The sequence below is a fragment of the Gallus gallus genome, chromosome 1, assembly GCF_016699485.2.
Source record: "Gallus gallus isolate bGalGal1 chromosome 1, bGalGal1.mat.broiler.GRCg7b, whole genome shotgun sequence".
Classification (NCBI taxonomy): Eukaryota; Metazoa; Chordata; class Aves; order Galliformes; family Phasianidae; genus Gallus; species Gallus gallus.
The window spans coordinates 81,197,356-81,217,448 of record NC_052532.1 but is presented as its reverse complement, the minus strand read 5'-3'; the positions used below and the strand labels follow the sequence as shown (position 1 = coordinate 81,217,448).

Genomic DNA, 20,093 nt, shown 5'->3' with positions numbered 1-20,093 from the left:
GAAGAGTCCTCCAGCAGGGACTGGCGATAGGTAGAGCCTTTGAAGGATGGTGAGCAATTGAGATTGCGAGTTTAGCACTCTCCTTCCCTGACAGGGGCTGTGAGGAAGGCAGGAGACCTCCTGAAATGCCCTCCCTCTCTGTCACACCTTGCACCACCCTAATATTTCCTCCATGTGGCAAGGAGCCCTTTGCAGCTGCGTCTATGCCCTGGACTGTTTGCACTTGGATAGCCTGCAGGCAGCCGTGCCTGCTGGCATGCCATGCTGCCTCACCACCAAAGTGCTCACCCTCAAACACACGTGCACAGGGAAGTCACGGCAGGGGTGCCAGCTGGCAGGACATCCCTTGCTTGTGACAGGTGACATGTTGTCTCTAAACCATCCCAGACATTCAGTGCCCCTGGCACCCTGTCCTCTACATTTATAGCTGCCACTCTTACAGATCTCAAACCATCTGGTACAGCTCTGACTTGTCCTGTGCTTAATGGGCTTTCCTGAATGTAACATTCAACCAAGTGTTGCCTGTATCTCCTTCCCATGCTGTCTCTGCTTATTTTTATTCATCCTAGCCTCTGTCACTAGCCACGTTTTTCCACACTCCAAGAAGATATTTAGAACATTTCTTGTCATCCCTGAAGCCCTATTCTTTGAACTGTTCTATTCTCTTTTTCCTAGGGATTCGCATGAAAGCAACCCCAGGTAGCTCAGCACTGATTTCCACGTGGATGTTTGAGGAACGCCTTCATTCCAGCAGGTTGCATCCCTTCGGTGGGTGTTCTTCAAAGCCAACTTCACTCTTGAATTGATCCCAGCTAGCTTATTCATTCTCCCCTCAAAGTCCTTCATTCTCTCGTCTGTCCCTCTCTTGCTCTCAGGCAAGTCCTTAATTATCCCCCCAAGTGCTACTCAGGTGAAGAAGCAGAAAACTGTGTTTAACATATCCTCTTATTACCCGCAGAGGACTAATGAAAGAAGAGCTGATTTAGTGAGTCTTGATGCCCACATGTCTGCGCGCTTATTTAGTCCTTTCATTTCCTCCCTCACAAAGGAAACCAAATCCTGCTGGCCATTGGTGACCCACTGGTGGGTAGCTGACATGAGCACAGAGTATAATTCTGTTAAGCTCCAAGTGCTCTGAAGGCTTATAATTCAAGGTAATTTACAAGGAATTGTTTTGAAAGGAAAGCACAAAACCTCCATATTAATTGGAGGTGATGTAGAAGACAAAGCATCTGTCAATGCAGAGATAACAATGTATGATGAATACAAACAGAAACAACCCCCCACACCCCTTCTCTATCTTATCTAGCCATCCATTCATCGATCCTAATCCTACCTCCGCTTCTCCCTTCTCTTCTTTTTATGACTGCACAAATTCATGTTTCATCCACATTTCAAAGGCTGGTGAATAACCAGAACTTTGTTGGAATCTTCATTTTAAACTGATAAAACAAACAGCATCCCCTCAGCCCCCCTTCTCCCAGTCTGTTCCTGCCAGAAACATAGCAACCAGCATGCACGGCTTTCTGCAGGCAGCCTAGTTTGCATTTAATTAGTTCTGTGATATCCTAAACTTCTTTCAACCTCCGCCCCCAGAACATCGCTGTAGAAATCCTCACTCCGGGAACAGCATGATAGAGCTGTCAAAAACCCAGCATCTGTGCCAGGAAGTGTTTAGAGCACTTGGGTTCCTGAACTGGGACACAACTTGCCTGGAACAGACTCTGCTATGAGGACATTAAGGCAATCTAACATCCTACAGAGGAACAAAGATGGGCAATCTAATCTAGCTTTATAAGCTGGGACAAAGGAGTCAGAGATATGAGGCTGCCTGCTCTCAGAGCATCGGTCTGGCATACCACCATCCATGCCAGGACAGGCGGCCAGTCTCCCATGCTGGGACGAGACAAGGGTTTTCCAAGGCGAGCAGGAATCTTGTGGGACAGCCAGTTCTAAAGCCTGGCATCTGCTTTTCACAACCATGCATCCATGGCTGTAAGTATGATCTCACGGGTCCCACTGCAGCAGAGCCTATATTTCCACTGATCAGCCCTGGGTACTCTTTCTACGGGCACCGAGTAGAAAAGGCTGAGTAACTTCACTCCAGAAGAATGGGGTCTGTATGGACCAGCATGGACACTCTGCACTAAATAGGATGTCCCTGTCAACTGAGATTGCTCAAGACCATCCATGCTTCACCTTGCCAACGGCACCACCTCCAGCCCCATGCAGTTTCCACCAGCTCCATGGACTCCTTCCCAGATCCAGACCCTGCCTCCAAGGCTTCTGCTTGGACCCTGTACCTGAAGTTACTGAAAATGACAATGAGGTCAGCATGTGGCTGAACCGTGCTAGGTGCTGGGCATCCTTGTCCTTTTAATTTACCTCTGCAGCTCTGGATTTCCACCCACAGATAGTGTTTCCCTCCCAGACAACAGGGAGGACACAGAATGAAGCCAGAAGACAGTGTCCATCCCAGCAGCTATCTGAGGTGGCTGACAGAACCTTCACCATTTCTCTCCTGAGCAAAGCATCCCTTTTCTGTCCATTTACTCCTAAGCCATAACAGATAGATACCAGCCGTATGAAACCTTCTCACACTTGTCTATATTTCTGCTAGCCACAGCAAACCCAAAAACTGGAAAGCAAGCAGAGCTAAAGCAGGCAAGAGCTAAAGCGGGTGTCGATATTTTAATCACTCTGGCAGCCCAGTAACCCCTTTGATGCTTCCACCAGGCTTGCAGTTGGCAAGAGTGCTGCTGATAATGGCACAAGCATAGAGCAATGGGTCCTTTTTCCATACATGATCAGTGCAGACAAGCTTCTTGCTCAGACCATTCACAGCCTCTCTGCAGGGTTGCAGCTGCATTCACCGCCGGGTCTCTGAATTAAAGCACAGGCAGAGCTCTCCTCATTTGGCAGTTCCTCCCTCCCATCCCCTGCCACTCCGCTGCTGTTAAACTCACTGCAGCTTCAGCCACTTTATCATCTCATTTGCTTTCTGATCTGACACCAGCCTGCCATGCAGCTGATCAAAGGCAGAAACCAGAGTGCAGCCGGGCTGAGCAGCCCCAGAATTCAAACAAACATGTCACTTCCCATCTCTACATGTTAGACAACTTCACTTCTTTCTGTTACTGATTCTTTTAATCTTTCCCTCTACACACACTCCCCCCTCCTTGCTTTCTATTCATCCTCTACATTCATTTCCCAAGCACACATGCTGTCACCTTTTCCCCTTCTTTTCTTGATCTTTCCTGTCACTTTCCCATCTTTCCCCCTTGCCTCCTGAACCCTGTCTTCCTAACCACTCGCATTCCTTCCCTCTCTTCCTGGTGCTTTCACCCTTTTTACTTGATTGCTTCTGCCCATTCTCCACTCTTTTTGGAAGCTTGGAAACTTTCAACCATTTCACAGGAGTGAAGTCACTTTTGGGGGTGTAGACATAAGGTTCCAGAAGGGGTACGTTTTCCTTCAAAGTTGTGAGTAGGCTATTGTTAGAGCCAGTATTATCATTATACATGCCCCTGGAATCAGTAAATGACTTCCTACCATGAAATCTTCAATGAATTAGAAGTCTTTCAACAACTGAAATCCAATGTTAGGAATAAAGAAATTCAGAGATCCTTTCCTGCAAGGAAGGAAGGAAGGAAGGAAGGAAGGAAGGAAGGAAGAGAGAGAGAGGAGACAAGAAGGCAAAGAGAAAATAAATGGAAGAAAAATAGAGAAAAAGAAAAAGAAAAAGAAAGAGAAAAAAGGAAAAGAGGAGAAGGAAGAGGAAAAAGAAAAGGAAAAGAGAAAGGAAAAGGAAGAGGAAGAGGAAAAAGTATTTTGGACTTTGGGAGAAGGTGGGAATGACAGGCAGTAAATAGAAGGATTCAAATAGATTTTTTTTTTTAAATAACATTGTTGGATTTCATTTTAACATAATCCTCAAGTAATTCTTGAATCTCAGGCTGAACTAGTGATCCTTGGAATCCCTCTAGTAATTCTTTCCATCACCTGCACTGTGCTACAGATTAATTCTAACACTGGATTTGGGCCCACAGTTAAATATTGCAGCTTGGAACCAGTTTTTGTTCCATACTGGGACGGAGATCAGTTCAGATCTGTTTGTTAGGTAGCATTTAGTCTGATCATTTACAGTGCTTAAACACCACTTCTTCCGAGCTCAAGATTGATGCATACCTAAGAGTAAGTAATCGGGGAAAGGTGGCAGGAGGCATGCATGGATGAGCAAGGAGCTCATCAATAAACTAAAAGGAAAGAAGAAGGTTCAGAGAGCATCTAGTCAAAATCAACACACACAAATCCATGGACCACAATGGGATGCAACCATGTGTGCTGAGGGAGCTTGCAGATGGGATTGTTGTACCGCTCTCTAAGGTCTTGACAAACAGGAGACATGCCTGTAGACTGGAGGATAGCCAACATCACAGGAGTCTTCAAAAATCAAGAAGGAGGATCTGGGAAACTGCATGCCATGCAGCCTCACCTCCATCCCTGGAAAGGTGATAGAACAACTTGTTCTGGATACCCTCTCCAAGAAATTGGAAGATAAGAAGGTTATCAGAAGTAGTCAACGTGGATTCATCAAGGAGAAATCATGCTTGACCAACTTTGTCACCCTCTGTGATGTCATCTCCAGCTGTGTAGATCTGCGGGGACAGCGGTGGATGTTGCATACCTTGACTTCAACAAAGAGCCTGACACCATCTCCCTCAAAATCCTTGTAGTGAAACCTAGAAGGTGTGGGATGGATGAGTGGATGGTGAGGTGGATTGAGAAGTAGTTGACTGGCAGAGCTCAGAGGGTTGTCATCAGTGGCACAGAGTCTGGCCGGAGGCCTGCAACTAATGGTGTTCTGCAGGGGTCAGTGCTTGCTTCTGCTTTTGTTTAACATCTTCACTGATTACTTAAATGAAGGGACAGAGTTCACCCTTAGCCAGTTTGCTGATGATACAAAGCTGGGAGAAGTGGCTTACACACTGGAAGGCTGTCCTACCATTCAACAAGATCTGGACAGACTGGAGAGCTGGGTGGAGAGGAACCTGATGAGGTTTAACAAGAGCAAGTGTAGTGTCTTGCACTTGGGGAGGAATAACCGCATGCATCAGTACGGGTCAGGGGCTGACCAGCTGGAGATGTGCTCTGCAGAGAATGATCTGGATGTTCTTGTGAACAACAGGTTGGCCATGAGCCAGCAGTGTGCTCCTGTGGCCAAGAAGGCCAATGGTATTCTGGGGTGCATTAAAAAGAGAGTGGCCAGCAGATCAAGGAGGTGATTCTTCCCCTCTACTCTGCCTTGGTGAGGCCACATTTAGAATACTGTGTCCAGTTTTGGTCTTCCCGGTTCAAAAAAGACAGGGATCTCCAAGAAGGAGCCCAGCAGAGGGCCACAAAGATGATAAAGGGCCTGGAGCACCTCCCGTATGAGGAAAGGCTCAGTAACCTGTGTCTGTTCAGCCTGGGGAAAAGAAGACAGAGGGGGGATCTGGTTAATGTTTATAAATATCTGAAGGGAGGTGGAAGGCAAATGGATGAGGCCAGGCTCTTCTCGGTGGTGCACAGTGATAGGACAAGGAATAATGGTCTAAAACTTGAACACAGGAGGTTCTGTACAAACACATGGGAGAATTTCTTCATGGTAAGGGTGACAGAGCACTGGAACAGGATGCCCAGAGAGGTTGTGGAGTCTCTTTCTATGGAGATATTCAAGACCTGTCTGGACTCCTACCTGTGCAACCTACTGAAGGAAACCTGCTTTATCACAGGAGTAAGACTCGATGATCTCTTGACATCCCTTCCAACCCCTGCAATTCCATGACTCTGTGATTCTGTGAAGGCTTTTCTCTCCGATGGCAGATAGACAGCATACATTAGAGAAATGCATAGGAGTCACATATGAAGAAGGGACATAATTTTATCTCCACTTCTCTCTCCATTAAGGTTCAGACCAGTCTTCGAGAGTTGGAAATGTTCCAAGGCTCCAACTAAGCTGCAAGGTTTGTATCAATATCTAAACATTTATAAGGTCTACAAGCAGGCTTTTTGGCCTACACCCAGCTTGATTAAAGTATTCCTGGATTCAATTAACTGAAAAATAATGAGATTATTTTGCAACATGCGATTTGATATTTTTTTGTTACAGTAAAGTGAGTGAGCAGTGATTACAGAGCTTAATACAACAGGCCTTGCTGTTCAACTAGAATCAAAAAGTGACACAAAATTAGGTTAATTTAGCCAGAACTTTTGGGGGAAATCTGGGACTAGGAGAAAGCAGCTCTGTTTTTCCTTTATAAGGATATTTTTCATTAGATAATTCTAGAAAATGCATTCTATGACACACTATATAACGCAAGAAGAAACAGTTCACATGGAAGACATTTTGTTTTCTTCAAAACAAAATACACATTGAACCAAAAGCTACAAACATGCACACAAAATCCTTTCCCCACAATATTCTCTAATAGAAAAATAGATCAACACATTTTAAAAATCTGAATCCTAGGTGCTGAAAGTCAGAGGTTTGATCTTGCTAGATATTGCCTCTGAGAGTGATGGTCAGCAGCAAGATCAGGGGCAGGGCTGGCAGCAGGCACCCACCTATGTGAGGCAACTACATCCATTATATTGTTTGTTTTGGAAGTGACTTCCAAAACACAACTGGTCCACAGGGCACATTTTGAAATTCCACCACCCATTTCACTCTCCATATCTTGGTGAAATGAAATGGTTGCCTTCCACAGGCTACGAAACTCCCACATTGCTCAGTAAGTTTGAACCAGTCCCCCTCCAATCAAGTATCCATCTCAGGATTTGAGTCCCTGAGTTGAATAACCTGCACAGCATCTCTTGCTTCAAATCTATTAAGCAGATTTTATCTCTACATCAGCAGCCTAGATGGTTCATTTCTGTAACAAACAGCTGCCACCTAATATCTCTGCATATACTCCCACACGAATATGCTCTACAGTTTGTCCTTGTCCAACTTATTAGGGTACCTTAGTATGTGGGAACTTCTTTTGAACTTCCTGACATTTTCAATTCATGTACCATGGGACACATAAGAAAAAAAAAGCAAAAAACAAACAAACAAACAAAAAAACCCCAAAAACTAACACAAAAGAATTCACAAGCTATGATCCTTAAATCTCAAGTTCTCAGCTTAATAATGCATTTTCAGCTGTGCAGTTCCAACATCCGTAACTAGTGCTGAGAGAATAATTTGCAGCCAGTAATTTGCTGAAAGAATTTAGTCCCTTTCTCTGTGCGCAGATGGTCCCTGAGCAAAATCAAAATTTCCTCGAATGTACTCATTATTTGAAAATACTCAACACATTTTTTGGCAGGGTTTTTTCTCCCTTAAATAAATAAATAAATAAATAAATAAATAAATAAATAAATAAAATTCCTCACAGACACATACCAAGAAAACATACCAAAAAAATAAAAAATAATTAAAAAATCCTTTCAAATTGACCACAAAAGCATTGCTTGTGTGTTCTTTAGTTAGCATTCTGGCCATGAGCTGCCAGTTTGTTGTGATTAATCAGAGGTTCACAGTATGGTTTCCATTCCCCAACTAGAGGGAAAAGAAGAACCCCATAATACGCTTCATGTGGCCTCCATACAAGGTCTTGCAGTGGTATAGCAGGGCCACGTGTCTGGGAGAATGCATCCTAATGGCACAATGGCACCGCACCTCCTCTCACTCCCTAGTGCCATGCTGAGAAATCAGTTCAACCCACACCAGAACACAAAAGCATACCTGAGAAATGGTGAGTTATTACAGGACGCTGTGCTACGAGCTCACGAGGCGTAGGACTGGCTGAAGGGAGCGTAAGATGGAAGTGAGCAGAGGAATCATTTTGAAATTTGTGAGAGCTGACAAGTCTATGCTTTTAAGAAATCACTCCTGAGGACAAATAAGACCTCAAAAATAGATTGATAGGCTGGGTCTGTCATTTAAACTTTATTACCACCTTACACACCAAGGAACTACGTGAAAGAGAGGAATTAATATTTCATTTATCTGCATTTAGGATCTGCATTTAGGATTAACTGCATCGGGGACTAGAAACAAGGAGTACTGTTTACCTACAGGCTTGTTAAGGCTACAGTAGACCTACCAGCTTCCTATTCTGTCCTCACGTTCTGTTCATCCACTCCTACTAGTATTGGGTTGCTCTGCTCTGCTCCTTCAGCTAGGACACTGGATTTTGCCCAGGGCTTAGATTCAAGAGCTGATGTCCTGGAGCTGAAGGGATGGGGCATAACCACTACAAATCCTTTGAATCATCCATGCTTTCCATCAATCTGCTCTCTTTCTGTGCCAATGTGTGCTACTGATGCAAGTGCAGACAGAATTGTGCCACTCTTTGCAGCTGCTTCGGGGAAGAATCACATTTACATTACTAAATGCAGCTTTCCAGCAAAAACAGAGAGTGAAGTCAGAAGACAGCCTTTGAAAAGGAAGAAAGAGACTTTAAAACAAATAACCCACATTCACTAACATGTATTCAAATACAGACAAGACGAACAGTGGTAAAAAAAAACAACACAAAACCCCTGACATTTCTGCTTCTAGCAGCCTTTATCACAGAGAATGAGGCTTTTATTTTGGCTGTTACCTTTCCTTTTGATAGTCTCTTCCGAATCACATCTCAAACACACATTTCTTCATTTCCCCACGGTACTCTGTCATGTTGGGTGATCCTGTGCCTTGCAGATGTGCTGCGCCAAGCAATGACCAGCAGTAAAGGTGTAAAATGCTTTTCCACTCCTGTAATGCATTCTGTGTCCACAGCAGGGTTTTTGCAAGAGGTCTTTGACATATATCAGGAAGACCGGACAGAGATGTTTGTCTTGCTGCTGTATAGATCTATGATAATTTACGTATGCCTTGAGAAAAAAGAAGAGTTTTAAAATAGAACTACATTTGCATTCAAATTAATTTAGTATATGTGAGATTCTGTCTTAGCAAAAGACCTCACAAAGCTTTTGGGACATGCAAGATTCACTATGGGGACCCAACTAAATAATTGGTACACATAGCCCCTACATTTTTGGTAAGACTCAAAATTTTTTTCACTGTGTGACAAAAAATAATGGGTGGCAGAAACTGAGGAGTTTCAACAGATGGAAATGGGTAGCTGCAGCAAGTCTCACACAGAAAAGAAAGGATTTCATGGAATTTATAGGAAAAAAATTAGCAGGAGCAAACTAGTTGTTGAAGATGGCATCAGAGTCAATCCTTTACTGGGATAGGTGATGAAGTCCATGCCCTTCAGAACTGCTGTTTATTTACTCCTTATTATGGAAAACACTGATGCACAGAACTATTCTCAACTAATATTCTGATAGCTGTCATCAGCTTTTTGTGATGGAAGAAGAAGATTCTACAAAACTGAATCTAAAACAAAGGACAATTCAGAGACAGGAGGTCAGTTCTGTGGCAGCTTCCACAGCAGTGAAGATAAAAAAGTAAAACAGCGAGAGCTTTTGTAAAAGGTAGCTTTTTCCTTTCTTGAACATTTTCTGTCTATCATGAAGTCAAAAAACAAGGAATTTCCTGAATCAGAAAGCAAAGGCTGACTCACTCCAGAGTTAGGATGTATGAAGTATATAGGACAAAATCTCAGTCCAAACTTAGCAGCTCATTCCTCCCAAAATGCCACTCATCCTGGAGCAGTCTTCCCAAGTATTAAAGTGTCTCAAGTTCTGATTCAGATGCAAATTCCTTAACTTGTTAAAAAGTCTCACCACTGTGGAAGTCAAAAGAGGACAAAACACTACAGTGTGTGGGCTGAGACACATCCTGAATCAACTCTTAAAAAAAAAGAAAAAGAAAAAAGAGTAAAACAACTTCATTAGCCAATTTTTTGTGTTATCTAAGCTCAAGGTTTACACTAGATAGTACATGATATTCCAACCAAGGGGAGAAGGATATAGCAAAGCAAGGCTTTATTAAGGCCTGTGTGTACATGATTTACTTTTCATTAGATTTAGTTATCAGCTAACTAGTAATTCGGGCAAGAGTTCTAGCCGTGCTTAATACTTCAATCTTACAACAGAATAATATTTCCAGCATCATTAAAAACAAACATTCAGATGGGAACAAATTAACTCATTTCAATTCAGCCAGCTGCAAAGACCTCCTTTCTTTTCGTGCCATTTCAGAAAAATAATTTCAGCCATTTCCAAATCACCTCTTAAAAATACACGACTTTTGCATCAAGACTGTAAAGCAGTAAAATTCAGGCCTTTGCACCCCAGTAAGGGAGCCATTCCCTGAGGCCCCTGGTTTTTTTTGGATTTATATCTCAGATAAAGCTACCAGAGACCAACATGCAAACTGTGCAGATCCCCATGCCTGGAATCATATGCTTTCAAATACGTAAGCCAAATCAGCAAGGTACTGCATCCTGCACTGGTTAGGGGCTTCAGTATGAGCAGGACTGAATGGTTCCTCTCTCATTCATCTCCACTCACTGCTGTATCTGTGGCTCAGGCTATCCTCTGTCCTTGTTTCACCCCTTTCCACATGATTTCTCCTCCACTTTCTCTACTGAATGTCCCTCTACTGCCAGAGGAAAGCACAAACACAAGTCCCAACTCTAAGGTCTTACAGGAAGTTTCTATCAATAGTGTTTTTTCCCCCACTCCCAGTAGGATGAGGTACTGCACTAACTGCATTGCAGTCATCATGCCCTGCCACCCTGCATGATGGCAATACGGTCCTAGGCTCAGCATTCACCTTCCCATTCTAGCACTCACTGATGGTGACTCCAAAGACAGGCTTAGCCTTGCACAGAGCAGCTAGCCTTAAAATATTTAGAGACCCAAGTCTTACCCAACAGCTTCCAGAGAAGGATACTTGCCTCCAGAAATATACCAGGGCATATAATCAACAGAAAATGTAGCCTTTGCTTTAGCATATATTTTGTCCACGGGTAGTCAGATCCTTCTTATTCCTTTATCCACTGTGCTGAGATAATGAGCACCAAGAAATACAAAGATGCAGAAAGCAACACCAGGGCTCTAGCTTGATGCCAGCAACTGGTTTCTGTGTTAAAAGATGGAGCAATCTCTCCTCTGCCTTTCCACTTAGATATTTTCTGATGCTTTCTGAGTAAAAAAGGCCAAACTTCATTTATTCTTAGGAAAATTTCCGGTCGCCCATAAGCTCCTACTGAGTTCTGGTGAAAAAAAGCTTTTCTGCATACTGCATCAGAAAACAGCCCACTCTCAAACCCCATTTCCTATCCCATAGCACTTTGAGGAAGTTTGGACGCACATCTGAACTTTTCAGCTTGATGCAGTCTCTCCCTCTGACTCACAGAAATGTTGCCATGAATATTTAAATTTTTGAAGTTCCAAAAGAAAAAAAAAAAAAAGAAAAGAAAAAAAGGCTTAAATAGGGAAAGAGACTCAAACAAATACCATAGCTGCCAACATCTTGTGACAGAAAGTCAATAGCTTTTAAATCTGCATAAAATTACATACATTTCCATGAAATTACCTACATTTGCATACAGTGATGCTTGATGCTACAAGGGACTTGCAGCTCCTCCCCAAGACTCCCCAAATCCTAGTTTCTCCCACAGGCCAAGCAGCACATTAATTCTGATCTCCTGAGCTGTAAGGCACTGGGACAATCTGGGAGGGAGTCACTGGAGCATTTTCACAGCACAGCAGAAAAGCCTCTCTGTCTAGGAACATGGGCCAGAGGCCTCTGAAAGTCTCCTTGGGCCCTCTGCTCCTTCCTCCCTGCCCTCCTCTTCCTCTCCTTGGCAGGACAAGGCCACAGTTCAGGCGAAGGAGGACAACTTCTAGCTAGTAGGAAAAAAGTCGGTCCTAGAATCACAGAATGAGTTTCAAGCATTGGAACACATCTTTCAGGGAAGTGATGGAGTCACCGTTCCTGCTTCAAGAAACATGTAGCTGAGGGACACGGCTTAGTGGGCATGGTGGGGATGGGTCAATGGTTGGACTTGATGATCTTAGAAGTCTTTTTCAGTTTAATGATTCTGTGTTTCTATGAGTTGGAAGGAACCTACAAGAATCACCGAGTCCAACTCCTAGCTCCACATCGGACCACTTAAAATTCAAACCCTATGTCTGAGAGTGTTGTCCAAACCCTCCTTGAACTCTGAATGCTTGGGGCTGTGCCCACTGCCCTGGGCAGCCTGTTCCACTGCCCCAACACCCTCTGAACCTTTTCCTAACCCCCATCCTGACCCTCTCCTGACAGCTTCATGCTGTTCCCTCAGGTCCTCCTCCCTCCATATTCCTCACCACATGCAACAAGTGGATGGTGCTCATAGTGTTACCAGCTAGAAGTTGGCTCTCCTTGTGGGGATCAGGGATCCCCTTCAGCTCCTCACGAGCTGGATCAAACCCACATGCCAACACCTGTATAACATCATGGGTTGAGAAAGGATGGCATAGGGCCTGGTGGTAAAAACAACCAGCAGTGACTGAAGGACTTCTCAGTGGCTGTGACTACAGCCATATCTTCTTATTACCTACTCAGCCCCCATGCTCCCCTCAGCTGTGTCAGCACTGGAGGTACCCAGGAAACCAAGTGTACTTTGTGGCCTCCACACTGGGGGAGCCAGAGAGGCTATGGGCGCTAAGAGGGGCAGGGTGGGAACTTGACATCTTAATGTAAATAAATGGAAATTGCTACTTTAGAGGTGGCCTGAGTCAGGGATTAGACAGCACATACGATTTTTCACCACCTAACGAAGATTAGGGATAAGTTAGATAAGCGTTCCTTCCTGAAACTGTCTCAAATTGTACTTATAGCAGAGACACAGATATATTCTAGAGGACGCCTTGCTGGCTGGACTGACAGCTGACAGTAACCTATTCCCAAGATCAGCAAGCACCCTAAATGGACAACTTTGCTCTTAGGTTAGCGAGCAAGCAGCACATGAGGAGCTGAGGGGCTTCTGTTTTTTTCTGCCTACTCAGTGCAGCTCATCAGCCAAAGGGACTACTCGGTGTGGTTAGCTTTCCCCTGGTAACATTTGTCCACTAAAATACAAAACCCAACACGCCAGCCCCCTTTTACATCAGCCATGACACAGGTTAGTAATGAGTTGGAACAAAACGGGGAGTGCTTTGTATCCCACCCCCAGGCCCTGGCCTCCCTGTGTGTAACTGCTTTCGAAATATATTTGGTAACACACCGAATGTATTTAAAGGGATTGTGGAACTGGCCAATTTTCATGCTAATTAAAGTGCAGGAGATGGAAGTGAGCTGTTTGAAATACATTACAGCACCGAGGAAAACATATTGTGTGCTATCTCATATTTTTCAAGAGACCATATTCAAATCCACTTTCAATCTGTGGGCACCGTTCTTCTGCTGGTGCTTGTGTTACCAAGCCACAGGCAGAGAGTGTCCTTTCCCCATGCTGGCTCAGCAGCGGCCATGGGACAGGTATGGATGCAGCATGTGTCCCTGGAAACAGAGAGAGTTAGGTCCGTGGCTGGAATGGAGCTGGAGCACCAGGCTTTGTGTGGGGAAGGTGGGGAAGGGAGAAAATTACTAATCTACACAGGCAGCATTGCCAAAGGGGTCAATATTTAACTGTCCTGCGGTGGATGCTTGCAGCAGAGAACCCAGGCTTACAGTGGTGTTTCCCACGCAAGAACTGGGGGAAGCACAGGGTTCAATTAAGTGTCTGAGGGAAGGTGCATACAGAAACACATTTGCAGAGCCTGCGAGCATCCTTTATTTGCCTCTCTAGATAGCAGGATAGCAGAACCAGCTGACTCACACTGTCCCAGTTAGGCGAGAGCTTGACTGGCATCCCTTAGCCAGGGGCACAGGTGTAGCTCTGAATTTGGGTTTCAGCCTCTCAGCCTGCACACGCTATTTATCAAATACAAAACACTTACCTGGCAGATCTTTTCAGAGCAATTGCTTTTGCCAAGATAAGTTTAGAAACCCTTTATACTTGGGGATATTAAATGCTGCCCTGTTGTTTATAGACAGTTCCCTTCTGCACAGTATGAGACCTCACCGGAGCACAAACTCATGTACATGAGCCAGTCTCAGCATGTAATTCAGGAAGAATCTGTGTATAAATTGATGGATGGGGAATGTCCTTGTGTACATCCCAAGGCAGCTATGCATGTCCAGCTGCCCTGTCATGCATCTTTGCATCTACCTCTCCCTCCTCACAAGAGGTGGCTGCAGAGATGAGCTCTCCAGGCACATCTGTTGCTCTAGGAAGACTGCAGAGATTAGGGTCTGTTTCTGTGTAGGCAAAACACAGGACTCTCTTCTATGTGTGGCTGCTGTATGTAGGAATTACTTGGCTGTTTTCCTTCTGTTTTCATCTCCTTGCCCTCCCTTGCTGTCCTTCGGATATAGGGGCTGCAAGCATATTAATCCCTGAGGCTGGGAGCTACCAGGCTGCACTGTCAAGCGCTGAGCAGTATTTCTTCACCCTCAGGAGGAAATCTGCTTCTTTAAATATTTGTCTGACTCCCTGACAGCTTTTTGACAGAACATCCACTCCCCTGTTAACAGTAGTGTTCAGTGGCAAGAGACATCTCTATCAGGGCACCCTCTCCTTTGCAAGCAAAGCCCTATTCCCTGCTGGCAACAGCTCTTCCTTCCCTGTTTCAGTTCAAATCTGAGTTTTGTCCCTTGTGTTGTCTTCTGGGAGGGCCTCGCTTCCCAAATCAGAATTTGGAAAGACAGCTGCCCTGGGGCTGGTGCACAGATTGCAAAGGTTAGGCAGCAGCAGGTGAGATGGGGAAAAAAAAGAGAGGCTCTTCCCAGTTTAACTCCACCAAAGGACGGAGGTGGCAGAGTAACTGCAAAAAGAGCAAATCTCTGTTCTTGTGAAATAAAGGCAAGTGTCTCTCTTAAATGTTAATTGAGTAGTCTTCCCTTCCTTCAGAGTCTGGCAAGTGATCTGTGTGGGGGTGGGAAGAAGACAGGAATTACCTAGCAATATCTGGAAACACCCTGCAATCCCAGGCATCACGTGACTTTGGAAGTGGCAGCAGCTCTTGGGAGGCAGCTAAAGTAAGCCAAGATGACATGTGGGTGCCGGGGAATTAGCCTGTTCTGTCTGATGCTGTTTCAGCTTTCTGCCGTCAGGTCCAGCTGAAGTCCTTGGCTTTGGAGATGGGCCATCACCAGCCCGTTAGATTGGTTTCTGACTTACGATGATGTGGCTGACTGGTCAGTGTTGTAATGAATTTGAAGAGAGATGTCTGAGTTAAGTCATCCCTAAAGAATCTCTGAAAGAACAGCCTGGTTGCCATGAGCCTGCATAGGCTAATCCTTTTAATAAGAAGAATATCTAGATTGCCTTTGTGACATTAGAAATCACTGAATGCCGAAATTCTGCCCTACCAGAGCCTGGCAGCTTATAGCATGAGAGATAAATCAGAGTTCTTGCAGGAATGCAGAGTTTGATTAATGGATGATTCCCACTAGACCATGGACCAGAATATAACAGGGTTGGAAGGGACAGCCTGTGCATCAGGTTCACTTCAAAACCAATGATGTGATGCTGTCAAGATCTTTTCTGCAGTGTCTCCTCCATGTAAAGGGCAGCAAGACCTTTGCCAGCACTGGTGGTATTCACATTATTTTTCCTACTCAAGAGAGTTGAGGAGAATCATCTATATACAGTTAGCTCAGGGGTATGCAGGATCCACTGTATTCCAAAGAATATGAGAAAGTTGGGAGTTCCAGAGTCTCGGGAATCTCAAGACAGCTACTCCCAGGTCTTCATGCTCTTTATGGCGCTCAGATTAGGAGCACAAAAAGTTTTGCCTTGAAAAGCTGTCTCTCCGGCAGAACTGCTGATACTTTTGTTCAGAGGCAGTGTTGTGCGCTGAGTGCCACCTAAACGAGGGAAGGAGGGATGCTCTCCTACAGGATTTCTGGAAGATGCTGCCATTGTTCAGAGTGCAAGTGGGCTGAGGAGCTTAACAGATGGCTGCAGTGAGACATGGTCTTTCTACAGATGGTGAATTCATTCCCTCTGAGATCAGTGGTGGGCTGGATGACAGCCCAATATGGTTGCAGACTCCAAAAGCCTGCATTCTCCCCCCACACCCTGCTATCATGACATTTTCCTCTTTGGAGAAGGGAAGGGGATTTAGAGAGACAGACGCAGACACATTACAAGGGCAGGGAGAAACCCAAGAAAATGGCTGATGCCATGGAAACAGGTACGTATCCCTCTGAGGGGCTGTCAGCACAGGAAGAAGGCTGTGCAGTTTTTACTCACTAGTTGTCCTTGTGGACATCCCTTCCAACACATGGACATTCACAGGACATGACACCTTTCTTGGTTTTCAAAACAAAACTTCTTTGATAAGCACCAGATGCCAGTAAGCAAAATGACTGAGAATGTCATCTCCAAGAAAAGCTCCCAAGAAGCCCCTGTCCTGCAGATCAGTCTTTGAGACTATGGTCACATTCTTTTTTTAAACATTAGCCAGTACTAATTAAAATGAACCTCTTGCTGGGTTTTGTTGCAACAAGCTTTTAAAAGGCTAGAAGCCTTTCACTAGGAATTATCCAAACCCAATGAAATCAGTGGAATTAGACAGCAAATGACTTCCTGCTGTGAACAGCTACAGATTTGAATGGAACCCTACCTTATCCCTCCCATCCCAAAAGAGAACATCAAATTTCAATATTCCTATCAGATAAGCAGCTTATCGAGTTTTATCAAAGGAAATCAGTTGGTTTCTTAGCCTTCTCAAAGTCAGAACAGAAAAAAAGAAAAAAGATTAAAAATAAAACAAAAACGTTTCAAGCCAGTAAAGCGTTTCAAGCAAACACATTGCAGAGTTTCAGGTCTTCGCAACTTTTTTTTCCCCTCCTCAGTCAGGGCATTCTTTGAAGCCAATCTTCCTCCAGGTGGTATTTCAGAAATACAAGAAATACAATACTGGAAGAGGTCGCTGTGGCCAGGGTTTAGAAAACCACATCCTCATTCATTCCAGGATGGTCTTGGGCTATTTAGTAGTGGTGGTGGTGAATGCCAGGAAGCTGCCTGGAAATGTCCTGCTTGGATGCAGTTCTAGGTTCCACAGTGAACATGTAGCTTGGAGGATTATCTCAGCAGTCAGTATCCATTGACTCACTGGAAACCTGACTCACAGCTATTCCTATTAAATGGTAAGAACAAAAAATCTTTTTATTTCTGTATCTACCCATAAGCTTGTAAGATGATACCTACAGGGACTAATGTCGTATTATCAGGAGCAAGCTTAACTTCAGCAGGTTAGCATTCAGCAAATTGCTAAAGTTGGGCAAAGGTCTGGATTAGAACACATCTCCTGACAGCTGCTGTGCCCTCAGCCCCAAGGCTTGAAGGCTGAGCGGCACTTCTCTTGAAATTCACTTGCTTCCAGCTTAATGGAGTGCCTGCAAGGAAATTTCACAATAGCGGGTATTCCAAAAGATACTGCCGTTAGTTCGGGTGGCAGAATAGGTCCTGTGATTCAGCATTCAATGCCTTCTCTGGAAGCTCTGAAGCAACTCTAGAAATAGTCCTCTTAGGAAAAGAATAAAAAAGAAAAAAGAAAAGGAAAAGGGGCACCTGAAGCATGCAAGGAGATTTGTAGGTCTGAAAAAAATACAGAGGACGTGTCTTGCTGAATATAAACTTACTGGTGTAAGGATCTTGGTCTAATGCTGATGGAAAGGCCCCTTGTGCTACATTGCTTCCTTGCATTAAAGTGGTGTTAGGAAACCTTGAAGGATCTAGCACAATATGAATGATAAATCCTAGAGCAATATATATAAATACGGAAATACCACACCTGCAATATTGTTCCCGGGGTGCTATATTACTGGGAGAAATGCCAATGTAGCAATGCAAGTGGCTTTGCCAAGAGATTCATGGATTATTCCAGAGGAATTACTTTCGACTTGGTCTCTCAAGTCTGCTAAATACTTCTCTATATGAAATCCACAATATCGTATTGCTGAGGTACTAAAACCAAGTCAGGAGAGGGAGGGACAGGAAACTTAGAAGCAGAAAGAGCAGAGACCTCCCCAGTCATTCTCCTTCACCCCTCACCACTTCGTTTGTTCCAGGATATTTCCCCTTCCTTTCTAAGCATAATCTTTAAGTAGGTGAGCCCTGGAACCACTGCAGCAAAGCATTCTGTTATACAGCCAATAGCCCCTTCCCCTTCCTCTTCTCAGGGAAAATCCTCCTCCCAGAGGACTGCTTCATTTATTTCATTTGTCTCCTTTCCATCTCCCACCCTCTTCTCTGGGGAATACAACTCAGACAGATAAGCTAATGAGACAATTAGCTCTCTGCTCCCTGATTGAAGGGCCCTTTATTTCCCTAACCAGCCAAGCCAATTCTCAACATCATGAGTGCTTGACTTTATTTCTACAATGTGATTCATCTTCCCTCTTGCTCATATATAAACCCACCATAAAAGAATATTATTAGTGTTGCCAAGTCAAGCGCTTGCTTGTTAGCAAACACTTAGACCTAAGCCTATCTGGGGAGCCTTAATTCACCGTCTCTTCTCTCCCACCTCCTTGCAATTCACCTTGCATGTATATATTATCATGGCCTTTAATAACTCTATCCTACAGCAGTGCAGGGAGCCCAATCCACACCCAGAACAGAGACTGGGCAGTGATCCATGAGCAACAGTAAGATAGTCACTATTTTATCTTACAGTTGTTTACTGGGATGCCTTATAACTTTACTTGCTACCTACTTGCTATCACACATCTGCAGAAGTAATCATCTCAATGAGCACACAGAGGTTGAGTACAACCACAATACAAGAATTATACTTAAATGTAACACAGCATGTCAAAATCATATCTTAAAATACCAGGACACTGCAAGCTCCGTCTCAAAAGGGAAGATGGAGATCTGAGACAAAATTAAAGGTTCTCCAGTTTCCTTTTAGCTCTAAGATCTTACCTCCCAGGCGATCACCCAGTAACCCCTACACTTTATCTCCATTTTCCCTTTGGGCAGGTAGGGAAAGGAGGTGGCTCAGAGAAGAGAGCTAACAGAGGAGGAAGCAGTGCCCTGCTGTTCCTCCGACCCTGCCATGAAGAGGGGAGCGACAACCAGAGCCCCAACTCCTCTGAGGTCCTAGACTGAAATGAAGAGCCAGGGCTCCTGTCTTGATTTGGCCTGCTCCATATATGGAGAAATGCAACAGCGGAGTTCAAAAGACCTGAAGAATCTGCTCAGTAGCAGCACAAAGTCCCAATGTTCCTGTTGTTTTGCCCTGACCACCCACTCCCACTGAGCTGTATAACCAGTTTTGATCACATAACAGTGTATTGAATAGTGGAAGTTGCAGTTGGAAGAGTGTCAGTCACTCATCAGGCTTTCCCTGACAGCATTTTGTCCATCAAGCAGGGAGCAAGGAGATGTTTTATTTGATCCTATAACTGTAGTAAGTGGAAAAGAGAAAAACAGCTGATTACCTATGCCTGGAGTATCACTGTTAACTGTTTGTCCAGTGCTCACTGGTGGTGGCTGCCGGCATTGATCAAGCTCACGAGATATCTTCCAGCACTGTATGACATATGCTGTATTCACCAATTGCTATTACATGCTTGATCATTTAAACTGTCACATCTCTTTCTGATTTCTTGACAGACTGTCCCCTTCCCTCCTCATAACAGCAAGCAGTGCGGCCTCTGAGACACATTTGCCTAAGAGCATCCATGTTGTCTCTCCTTTCAAGTGGTACTGCTTATAAGCAAGGTTGCAAAAGGAAAGGGAAGGGTGGAAGCCAATGTCAAAGTTCTCACTAGATCCATCTCATATATAGTTAAATCTCTAGGGGACACAAAATCCAGCATAGACTGAATACTACAAATTATTTTAGCCCCAGCTTTTTTCCTTGCTTCTGGTTTCTTCAGTCGTTCATGAGAACTCACAAATGTCATGCCATGAGAAAAAGAGGGACAAGAAAACTGTCAGAGTTATGATATTTTAGTCCAGTCAGACAAATCAGCCCCCAAACCTCTGTCCAGGCAGAATTTGAAGCCTTCATATTTTTTCTGGAATTTACAAGTGCATGAACACTAATAGTGTAGG

General features: G+C 44.3%; 1 long non-coding RNA gene across 1 annotated transcript in view; it reads right to left on the bottom strand.

Moving 5' to 3' along the window:
• LOC107054644 overlaps window positions 1-20,093 on the bottom strand; it is a 223,110-nt gene that overhangs the window by 10,082 nt on the left and 192,935 nt on the right. The window contains exon 7 of the long non-coding RNA XR_005839141.2: window positions 8,634-8,904. This is a non-coding gene — a long non-coding RNA (uncharacterized LOC107054644). The remainder of the gene's footprint in view (window positions 1-8,633; window positions 8,905-20,093) is intronic.